At 51.9% G+C, this 10000-nt stretch overlaps 3 non-coding genes across 3 annotated transcripts in view; all 3 read left to right on the forward strand.

Moving 5' to 3' along the window:
• Positions 1–5829: 5829 nt before the first annotated feature.
• On the forward strand, positions 5830–7727 carry LOC126322787 (small subunit ribosomal RNA). Its single transcript, XR_007559199.1, has one exon. It is a non-coding gene; the product is annotated as a small subunit ribosomal RNA (ribosomal RNA).
• Positions 7728–8088: 361 nt separating this feature from the next.
• Positions 8089–8243, forward strand: LOC126322785 (5.8S ribosomal RNA). Its single transcript, XR_007559197.1, has one exon. It is a non-coding gene; the product is annotated as a 5.8S ribosomal RNA (ribosomal RNA).
• Positions 8244–8432: 189 nt separating this feature from the next.
• LOC126322788 (large subunit ribosomal RNA) overlaps positions 8433–10000 on the forward strand; it is a 4224-nt gene continuing 2656 nt past the window's right edge. The window contains exon 1 of the ribosomal RNA XR_007559200.1: positions 8433–10000. This exon is cut by the window's right edge and continues 2656 nt beyond it. This is a non-coding gene — a ribosomal RNA (large subunit ribosomal RNA).

Genomic DNA, 10000 nt, shown 5'->3' on the forward strand with positions numbered 1-10000 from the left:
CAACGCTGGGCACAGTCGATACTCGCCGTGTGGTGGAAGGTAAACATTATGCGGTACATCAGTACTTTCCTAATAGTTCGGTCGTCTCACGGCACTGCTTAGTAAATGATGCAAGGCCAAATATAGATGATTTATGCGAATGTCCCTATACGTGCTGTAAGACTGGGCACACAACGTGAATCGCACGTCAGCCAGACACTCGAACATGCACCACTCTCGGCCTGCAACGGAGACACACAATACGTAAACATCTGGAATGCGACAATGTCGAGTGCATCCTCTCTGCCACATTGCACCGTCGACACTATGATAACCAGAGCAGTAGGTCCACCTATAAAAGCACAATACCCCACTCCTCCGACAACTACCATTGCTCAGATAAATCAACACCACCAACACACATCCTACACAGAGGGGCACCAAATATCATCCCCCGCCCTCGTGTTATACCACATGAAAAATTGCAGAAGTGAGAGACACACATCCGCCAGCCTCTTGCTACAAGCATCGAACCGACGTGACGTATCTGACGGTGACTCAGGCATCCGTGTACTGCCACCACTATCCACCCCCCCCCCCCTCTCTCTCTGCCCCCTTCCCACACAATACCAAATTTAACCAACTTTATCGCTTAACCTAACTGTGGCTGTACCAGTTTATCGCTTAACCTAACTGTGGCTGTACCAGTTTATCGCTTAACCTAACTGTGGCTGTACCAGTTTATCGCTTAACCTAACTGTGGCTGTACCAGTTTATCGCTTAACCTAACTGTGGCTGTACCAGTTTATCGCTTAACCTAACTGTGGCTGTACCAGTTTATCGCTTAACCTAACTGTGGCTGTACCAGTTTATCGCTTAACCTAACTGTGGCTGTACCAGTTTATCGCTTAACCTAACTGTGGCTGTACCAGTTTATCGCTTAACCTAACTGTGGCTGTACCAGTTTATCGCTTAACCTAACTGTGGCTGTACCAGTTTATCGCTTAACCTAACTGTGGCTGTACCAGTTTATCGCTTAACCTAACTGTGGCTGTACCAGTTTATCGCTTAACCTAACTGTGGCTGTACCAGTTTATCGCTTAACCTAACTGTGGCTGTACCAGTTTATCGCTTAACCTAACTGTGGCTGTACCAGTTTATCGCTTAACCTAACTGTGGCTGTACCAGTTTATCGCTTAACCTAACTGTGGCTGTACCAGTTTATCGCTTAACCTAACTGTGGCTGTACCAGATTATCGCTTAACCTAACTGTGGCTGTACCAGATTATCGCTTAACCTAACTGTGGCTGTACCAGATTATCGCTTAACCTAACTGTGGCTGTACCAGATTATCGCTTAACCTAACTGTGGCTGTACCAGATTATCGCTTAACCTAACTCAATTTGTCCCTTAACCTAACTCAATTTGTCCCTTAACCTAACTCAATTTGTCCCTTAACCTAACTCAATTTGTCCCTTAACCTAACTCAAGTTGTCCCTTAACCTAACTCAATTTGTCCCTTAACCTAACTCAATTTGTCCCTTAACCTAACTCAATTTGTCCCTTAACCTAACTCAATTTGTCCCTTAACCTAACTCAATTTGTCCCTTAACCTAACTCAAGTTGTCCCTTAACCTAACTCAATTTGTCCCTTAACCTAACTCAATTTGTCCCTTAACCTAACTCAATTTGTCCCTTAACCTAACTCAATTTGTCCCTTAACCTAACTCAATTTGTCCCTTAACCTAACTCAATTTGTCCCTTAACCTAACTCAATTTGTCCCTTAACCTAACTCAAGTTGTCCCTTAACCTAACTCAAGTTGTCCCTTAACCTAACTCAAGTTGTCCCTTAACCTAACTCAAGTTGTCCCTTAACCTAACTCAAGTTGTCCCTTAACCTAACTCAAGTTGTCCCTTAACCTAACTCAAGTTGTCCCTTAACCTAACTCAAGTTGTCCCTTAACCTAACTCAAGTTGTCCCTTAACCTAACTCAAGTTGTCCCTTAACCTAACTCAAGTTGTCCCTTAACCTAACTCAAGTTGTCCCTTAACCTAACTCAAGTTGTCCCTTAACCTAACTCAAGTTGTCCCTTAACCTAACTCAAGTTGTCCCTTAACCTAACTCAATTTGTCCCTTAACCTAACCCACGTTGTCCCTTAACCTAACTCAAGTTGTCCCTTAACCTAACTCAATTTGTCCCTTAACCTAACTCAATTTGTCCCTTAACCTAACTCAATTTGTCCCTTAACCTAACTCAAGTTGTCCCTTAACCTAACTCAAGTTGTCCCTTAACCTAACTCAAGTTGTCCCTTAACCTAACTCAAGTTGTCCCTTAACCTAACTCAAGTTGTCCCTTAACCTAACTCAAGTTGTCCCTTAACCTAACTCAAGTTGTCCCTTAACCTAACTCAAGTTGTCCCTTAACCTAACTCAAGTTGTCCCTTAACCTAACTCAAGTTGTCCCTTAACCTAACTCAAGTTGTCCCTTAACCTAACTCAATTTGTCCCTTAACCTAACTCAAGTTGTCCCTTAACCTAACTCAAGTTGTCCCTTAACCTAACTCAAGTTGTCCCTTAACCTAACTCAATTTGTCCCTTAACCTAACTCAATTTGTCCCTTAACCTAACTCAAGTTGTCCCTTAACCTAACTCAAGTTGTCCCTTAACCTAACTCAAGTTGTCCCTTAACCTAACTCAAGTTGTCCCTTAACCTAACTCAAGTTGTCCCTTAACCTAACTCAAGTTGTCCCTTAACCTAACTCAAGTTGTCCCTTAACCTAACTCAAGTTGTCCCTTAACCTAACTCAAGTTGTCCCTTAACCTAACTCAAGTTGTCCCTTAACCTAACTCAAGTTGTCCCTTAACCTAACTCAAGTTGTCCCTTAACCTAACTCAAGTTGTCCCTTAACCTAACTCAATTTGTCCCTTAACCTAACTCAATTTGTCCCTTAACCTAACTCAAGTTGTCCCTTAACCTAACTCAATTTGTCCCTTAACCTAACTCAATTTGTCCCTTAACCTAACTCAATTTGTCCCTTAACCTAACTCAATTTGTCCCTTAACCTAACTCAATTTGTCCCTTAACCTAACTCAAGTTGTCCCTTAACCTAACTCAATTTGTCCCTTAACCTAACTCAAGTTGTCCCTTAACCTAACTCAAGTTGTCCCTTAACCTAACTCAAGTTGTCCCTTAACCTAACTCAAGTTGTCCCTTAACCTAACTCAAGTTGTCCCTTAACCTAACTCAAGTTGTCCCTTAACCTAACTACACTAGATCCTGTTCCACGTTGTCCCTTAACCTAACCCACGTTGTCCCTTAACCTAACCCACGTTGTCCCTTAACCTAACCCACGTTGTCCCTTAACCTAACCCACGTTGTCCCTTAACCTAACCCACGTTGTCCCTTAACCTAACCGACGTTGTCCCTTAACCTAACCGACGTTGTCCCTTAACCTAACCGACGTTGTCCCTTAACCTAACCGACGTTGTCCCTTAACCTAACCGACGTTGTCCCTTAACCTAACCCACGTTGTCCCTTAACCTAACCCACGTTGTCCCTTAACCTAACCCACGTTGTCCCTTAACCTAACCCACGTTGTCCCTTAACCTAACCCACGTTGTCCCTTAACCTAACCCACGTTGTCCCTTAACCTAACCCACGTTGTCCCTTAACCTAACCCACGTTGTCCCTTAACCTAACCCACGTTGTCCCTTAACCTAACCCACGTTGTCCCTTAACCTAACCCACGTTGTCCCTTAACCTAACCCACGTTGTCCCTTAACCTAACCCACGTTGTCCCTTAACCTAACCCACGTTGTCCCTTAACCTAACCCACGTTGTCCCTTAACCTAACCCACGTTGTCCCTTAACCTAACCCACGTTGTCCCTTAACCTAACCCACGTTGTCCCTTAACCTAACCCACGTTGTCCCTTAACCTAACCCACGTTGTCCCTTAACCTAACCCACGTTGTCCCTTAACCTAACCCACGTTGTCCCTTAACCTAACCCACGTTGTCCCTTTGCCTAACATAGTTCACTGCTCGGAATCTCTGGTGTCGTTGTTATCCTCATGTAGATGTCTTGCGAGTGTTGCTTACTTTCCACATATTCCTGCTATCCACTGTCAATTGTACTGCAATAGGACTATATCGCCGACCCCCCCCCTCCCCCCCCTCTGTCCCCCTCTGTCCCCCTCTTTGTGTCTCTGTCCTCTCAAGCTGGTCGGTCTGGCGTTTGAGTGTTAAATGAGCCTCGCAGCTGTTCAGTTGCATTCAGATGTCGACGCCCTCAGTGTACGTCGTGGTATGGTCTGTGTCCATTGTCCGCTGATGTCGTACGCGTAACCCACACGCTGTACCGATCATCGGTCGTTACGTACAGAGTGAAGTAGTGTGATACGTGTGACCGTACGCTGGCTGTGCCCAACGGTGTCGAATCTCAATTTCCATATGTTGTGCTTGATGCTACTTGTCTCGTCTCCCAATAACAGCTAGGTTGCACTGTGGTACGCCGTAGAGGCGTGTGGGAGGAACGTACGAACGCATTGTATGTCACCCTGGGTCGCTGGGGGTGGTGGTGCGGTGAGTCAGGTCAGGTCAGGTCAGCGTGAGCCGTCTGATGTAGTGACGCGTGTATTCCGACTTTGTCGTATTGCCTCACACAAAGTGCTACCCTGGTGGACCGCGTTCCATATCTGGGACATGCCGCAGATGCCGGTTGACAGTGGATCGCGGAAGGTACATCGCATACGTGCGCGGGCCACCTTCCACGTGTTCTCTTCTGCACATGTCGCAGTGTGTATGTGGTCTGATGTAGCGTGTCGTGACACATGACATCCTGGCATGCAAGAATTGTTGAATTCGCAAATGTAGGTGGACATCTACGTTTACTGCCCAAGATACGCAAATGAACTGGAAATCCGTTGTTGAGCGGTTGTTCACGCTGGAGGTGAATCTGTGATGGCGACGATCGGTACAGCTATTAACCGGTTGTTTCAGCGGTACCCGCCACATCCACACGCGTGACTAGGCCCATGTGGGTATGAAGCGATACGCGGCGGTGGCTTGGTGGGACTGTTCCCGGCCGGTGAAGGGGGGCCGCCCGGCGTGTTGGCCGCGCGCTGCGTGGGCGCACGCGCAACAGGCGGCTGGTGGGGGGCGCCGAGTGGCAGGAGCGCCAGCCGACGGGCCCGGCAGGCGGCGCAGCTACGCTGCGGCGCACCCTGCACGCGGCGCCTGGCGGCCAAAGTTGGTTCAGCCGAGCCCGGTGCGAAGCGCGGTGGACATCTGCAGTGTGCTGGTCTGATTGAGGACTGTGTGCGTTGAGGATGCGCCGCCGCCTGGCACTCGGCGCCGCGACGCCGTCTGCTGCTCGGTCGCCCCAGCGGTTCTCGCAGGTGGTTTGTATCGCAGTTGTGCGGACGTGTTGGCGCGTGCGCTGTGCTGGGAGAGTTCGCTTCTGCACCCAAGTGGGGCTTTGCCCTTGTGTGGCGCTGGCGTTGGAGCTGCCGGTCACCATAGGTGGCGCGTGTTGTCTCCCGCCGGCAATGCCACGACAGCACGCTCCCGGGCCTCTGTCGGCAGCGGCAAGCTCAGTTGGGAGCAAGGGTGTTCGCACTAAAACCGTCTACTCGCCTAACTCCGGGCGATTGCGCCTCTCTCGAAACCGACCAAGTACCTAGGACGGCGCTGCGCGCCGCCGGGACCTGAGAGGGTTTCGAGGTGTATCGTGCAGGGGAGCTCGGCCTCCTCCTGTTTGCAGAATAATTGAGCGGACGCTTGCGTGTTCGCGCGGGCCCCCGGGACACACTCCCGGGCGGCCGGCTGCTCAGCTCTAGTTGACGCAGCTCCCTGGTTGATCCTGCCAGTAGTCATATGCTTGTCTCAAAGATTAAGCCATGCATGTCTCAGTACAAGCCGCATTAAGGTGAAACCGACGAATGGCTCATTAAATCAGTTATGGTTCCTTAGATCGTACCCACGTTACTTGGATAACTGTGGTAATTCTAGAGCTAATACATGCAAACAGAGTCCCGACCAGAGATGGAAGGGACGCTTTTATTAGATCAAAACCAATCGGATTGGCTTGTCTGGTCCGTTTGCCTTGGTGACTCTGAATAACTTTGGGCTGATCGCACGGTCCTCGTACCGGCGACGCATCTTTCAAATGTCTGCCTTATCAACTGTCGATGGTAGGTTCTGCGCCTACCATGGTTGTAACGGGTAACGGGGAATCAGGGTTCGATTCCGGAGAGGGAGCCTGAGAAACGGCTACCACATCCAAGGAAGGCAGCAGGCGCGCAAATTACCCACTCCCGGCACGGGGAGGTAGTGACGAAAAATAACGATACGGGACTCATCCGAGGCCCCGTAATCGGAATGAGTACACTTTAAATCCTTTAACGAGTATCTATTGGAGGGCAAGTCTGGTGCCAGCAGCCGCGGTAATTCCAGCTCCAATAGCGTATATTAAAGTTGTTGCGGTTAAAAAGCTCGTAGTTGGATTTGTGTCCCACGCTGTTGGTTCACCGCCCGTCGGTGTTTAACTGGCATGTATCGTGGGACGTCCTGCCGGTGGGGCGAGCCGAAGGGGTGCTTTCGCGTCCCGAGGCGGACCCCGTTTAAATCCTACCAGGGTGCTCTTTGTTGAGTGTCTCGGTGGGCCGGCACGTTTACTTTGAACAAATTAGAGTGCTTAAAGCAGGCAAGCCCGCCTGAATACTGTGTGCATGGAATAATGGAATAGGACCTCGGTTCTATTTTGTTGGTTTTCGGAACCCGAGGTAATGATTAATAGGGACAGGCGGGGTCATTCGTATTGCGACGTTAGAGGTGAAATTCTTGGATCGTCGCAAGACGAACAGAAGCGAAAGCATTTGCCAAGTATGTTTTCATTAATCAAGAAACGAAAGTTAGAGGTTCGAAGGCGATCAGATACCGCCCTAGTTCTAACCATAAACGATGCCAGCCAGCGATCCGCCGCAGTTCCTCCGATGACTCGGCGGGCAGCCTCCGGGAAACCAAAGCTTTTGGGTTCCGGGGGAAGTATGGTTGCAAAGCTGAAACTTAAAGGAATTGACGGAAGGGCACCACCAGGAGTGGAGCCTGCGGCTTAATTTGACTCAACACGGGAAACCTCACCAGGCCCGGACACCGGAAGGATTGACAGATTGATAGCTCTTTCTTGATTCGGTGGGTGGTGGTGCATGGCCGTTCTTAGTTGGTGGAGCGATTTGTCTGGTTAATTCCGATAACGAACGAGACTCTAGCCTGCTAACTAGTCGCGTGACATCCTTCGTGCTGTCAGCGATTACTTTCTTCTTAGAGGGACAGGCGGCTTCTAGCCGCACGAGATTGAGCAATAACAGGTCTGTGATGCCCTTAGATGTTCTGGGCCGCACGCGCGCTACACTGAAGGAATCAGCGTGTCTTCCTAGGCCGAAAGGTCGGGGTAACCCGCTGAACCTCCTTCGTGCTAGGGATTGGGCTTGCAATTGTTCCCCATGAACGAGGAATTCCCAGTAAGCGCGAGTCATAAGCTCGCGTTTGATTACGTCCCTGCCCTTTGTACACACCGCCCCCCGTCGCTTACTACCGATTGAATGATTTAGTGAGGTCTTCGGACTGGTACGCGGCATCGACTCTGTCGTTGCCGATGCTACCGGAAAGATGACCAAACTTGATCATTTAGAGGAAGTAAAAGTCGTAACAAGGTTTCCGTAGGTGAACCTGCGGAAGGATCATACCGACTAGACTGCATGTCTTTCGATGTGCGTGTCGTGTCGCGCAACACGCTACCTGTACGGCAGTGGCCGTGCGCCGCGTGCGGAACCACGCGTGCCTCTCAAAACTAGCGGAAGTGTTGTTGTTGTGTGGTACGAGCGCTGAAGCTCTGGAGCGGCTGGCCTGCGGTACCTGGCGCTGGCGCCGGTTTTGAATGACGTTCGCCCGAGTGCCTGTCCGCTCCGGTGTGGAGCCGTACGACGCCCATCGGCTGTGAGGCCGTTGGACACAAAAAAAATAGTGGAAACAGGGGCCGTCAGACGCCTCAGTCCCGCAAATGCTACTGTCTTGAAAGAGACAGTGGGAGACTGAAAAGGAAAAGATCACCCAGGACGGTGGATCACTCGGCTCGTGGGTCGATGAAGAACGCAGCAAATTGCGCGTCGACATGTGAACTGCAGGACACATGAACATCGACGTTTCGAACGCACATTGCGGTCCATGGATTCCGTTCCCGGGCCACGTCTGGCTGAGGGTCGGCTACGTATACTGAAGCGCGCGGCGTTTGTCCCGCTTCGGAGACGTGGGAGTGTCGTGGTCGCCTGTGTGGCCGGCCGCGTCTCCTTAAAACGTGCGATGCGCGCCCGTCGCCTGGCGGTTCGCATACCGGTACTTTCTCGGTAGCGTGCACAGCCGGCTGGCGGTGTGGCGTGCGACACCTCGTACAACGACCTCAGAGCAGGCGAGACTACCCGCTGAATTTAAGCATATTACTAAGCGGAGGAAAAGAAAACTAACAAGGATTCCCCCAGTAGCGGCGAGCGAACAGGGAAGAGTCCAGCACCGAACCCCGCAGGCTGCCGCCTGTCGTGGCATGTGGTGTTTTGGGAGGGTCCACTACCCCGACGCCTCGCGCCGAGCCCAAGTCCAACTTGAATGAGGCCACGGCCCGTAGAGGGTGCCAGGCCCGTAGCGGCCGGTGCGAGCGTCGGCGGGACCTCTCCTTCGAGTCGGGTTGCTTGAGAGTGCAGCTCCAAGTGGGTGGTAAACTCCATCTGAGACTAAATATGACCACGAGACCGATAGCGAACAAGTACCGTGAGGGAAAGTTGAAAAGAACTTTGAAGAGAGAGTTCAAAAGTACGTGAAACCGTTCTGGGGTAAACGTGAGAAGTCCGAAAGGTCGAACGGGTGAGATTCACGCCCATCCGGCCACTGGCCCCCGCCCTCGGCAGATGGGGCCGGCCGCCCGCGCGGAGCAATCCGCGGCGGGGTCGTGTCCGGTTGCCTTTCCACTCGCCGCGGGGTGGGGCCGTTCCGGTGTGCGGTGGGCCGCACTTCTCCCCTAGTAGGACGTCGCGACCCGCTGGGTGCCGGCCTACGGCCGGGTGCGCAGCCTGTCCTTCCGCGGGCCTCGGTTCGCGTCTGTTGGGCAGAGCCCCGGTGTCCTGGCTGGCTGCTCGGCGGTATATCTGGAGGAGTCGATTCGCCCCTTTGGGCGCTCGGGCTCCCGGCAAGCGCGCGCGGTTCTTCCCGGATGACGGACCTACCTGGCCCGGCCCCGGACCCGCGCCGCTGTTGGCTCGGGATGCTCTCGGGCGGAATAATCGCTCCCGTCAGCGGCGCTTCAGCTTTGGACAATTTCACGACCCGTCTTGAAACACGGACCAAGGAGTCTAACATGTGCGCGAGTCATTGGGCTGTACGAAACCTAAAGGCGTAATGAAAGTGAAGGTCTCGCCTTGCGCGGGCCGAGGGAGGATGGGGCTTCCCCGCCCTTCACGGGGCGGCGGCCTCCGCACTCCCGGGGCGTCTCGTCCTCATTGCGAGGTGAGGCGCACCTAGAGCGTACACGTTGGGACCCGAAAGATGGTGATCTATGCCTGGCCAGGACGAAGTCAGGGGAAACCCTGATGGAGGTCCGTAGCGATTCTGACGTGCAAATCGATCGTCGGAGCTGGGTATAGGGGCGAAAGACTAATCGAACCATCTAGTAGCTGGTTCCCTCCGAAGTTTCCCTCAGGATAGCTGGTGCTCGTACGAGTCTCATCCGGTAAAAGCGAATGATTAGAGGCCTTGGGGCCGAAACGACCTCAACCTATTCTCAAACTTTAAATGGGTGAGATCTCCGGCTTGCTTGATATGCTGAAGCCGCGAGCAAACGACTCGGATCGGAGTGCCATGTGGGCCACTTTTGGTAAGCAGAACTGGCGCTGTGGGATGAACCAAACGCCGAGTTAAGGCGCCCGAATCGACGCTCATGGGAAACCATGAAAGGCGTTGGTTGCTTAAGACA

This window comes from Schistocerca gregaria, unplaced genomic scaffold (genome assembly GCF_023897955.1).
Source record: "Schistocerca gregaria isolate iqSchGreg1 unplaced genomic scaffold, iqSchGreg1.2 ptg000837l, whole genome shotgun sequence".
Lineage (NCBI taxonomy): Eukaryota > Metazoa > Arthropoda > Insecta > Orthoptera > Acrididae > Schistocerca > Schistocerca gregaria.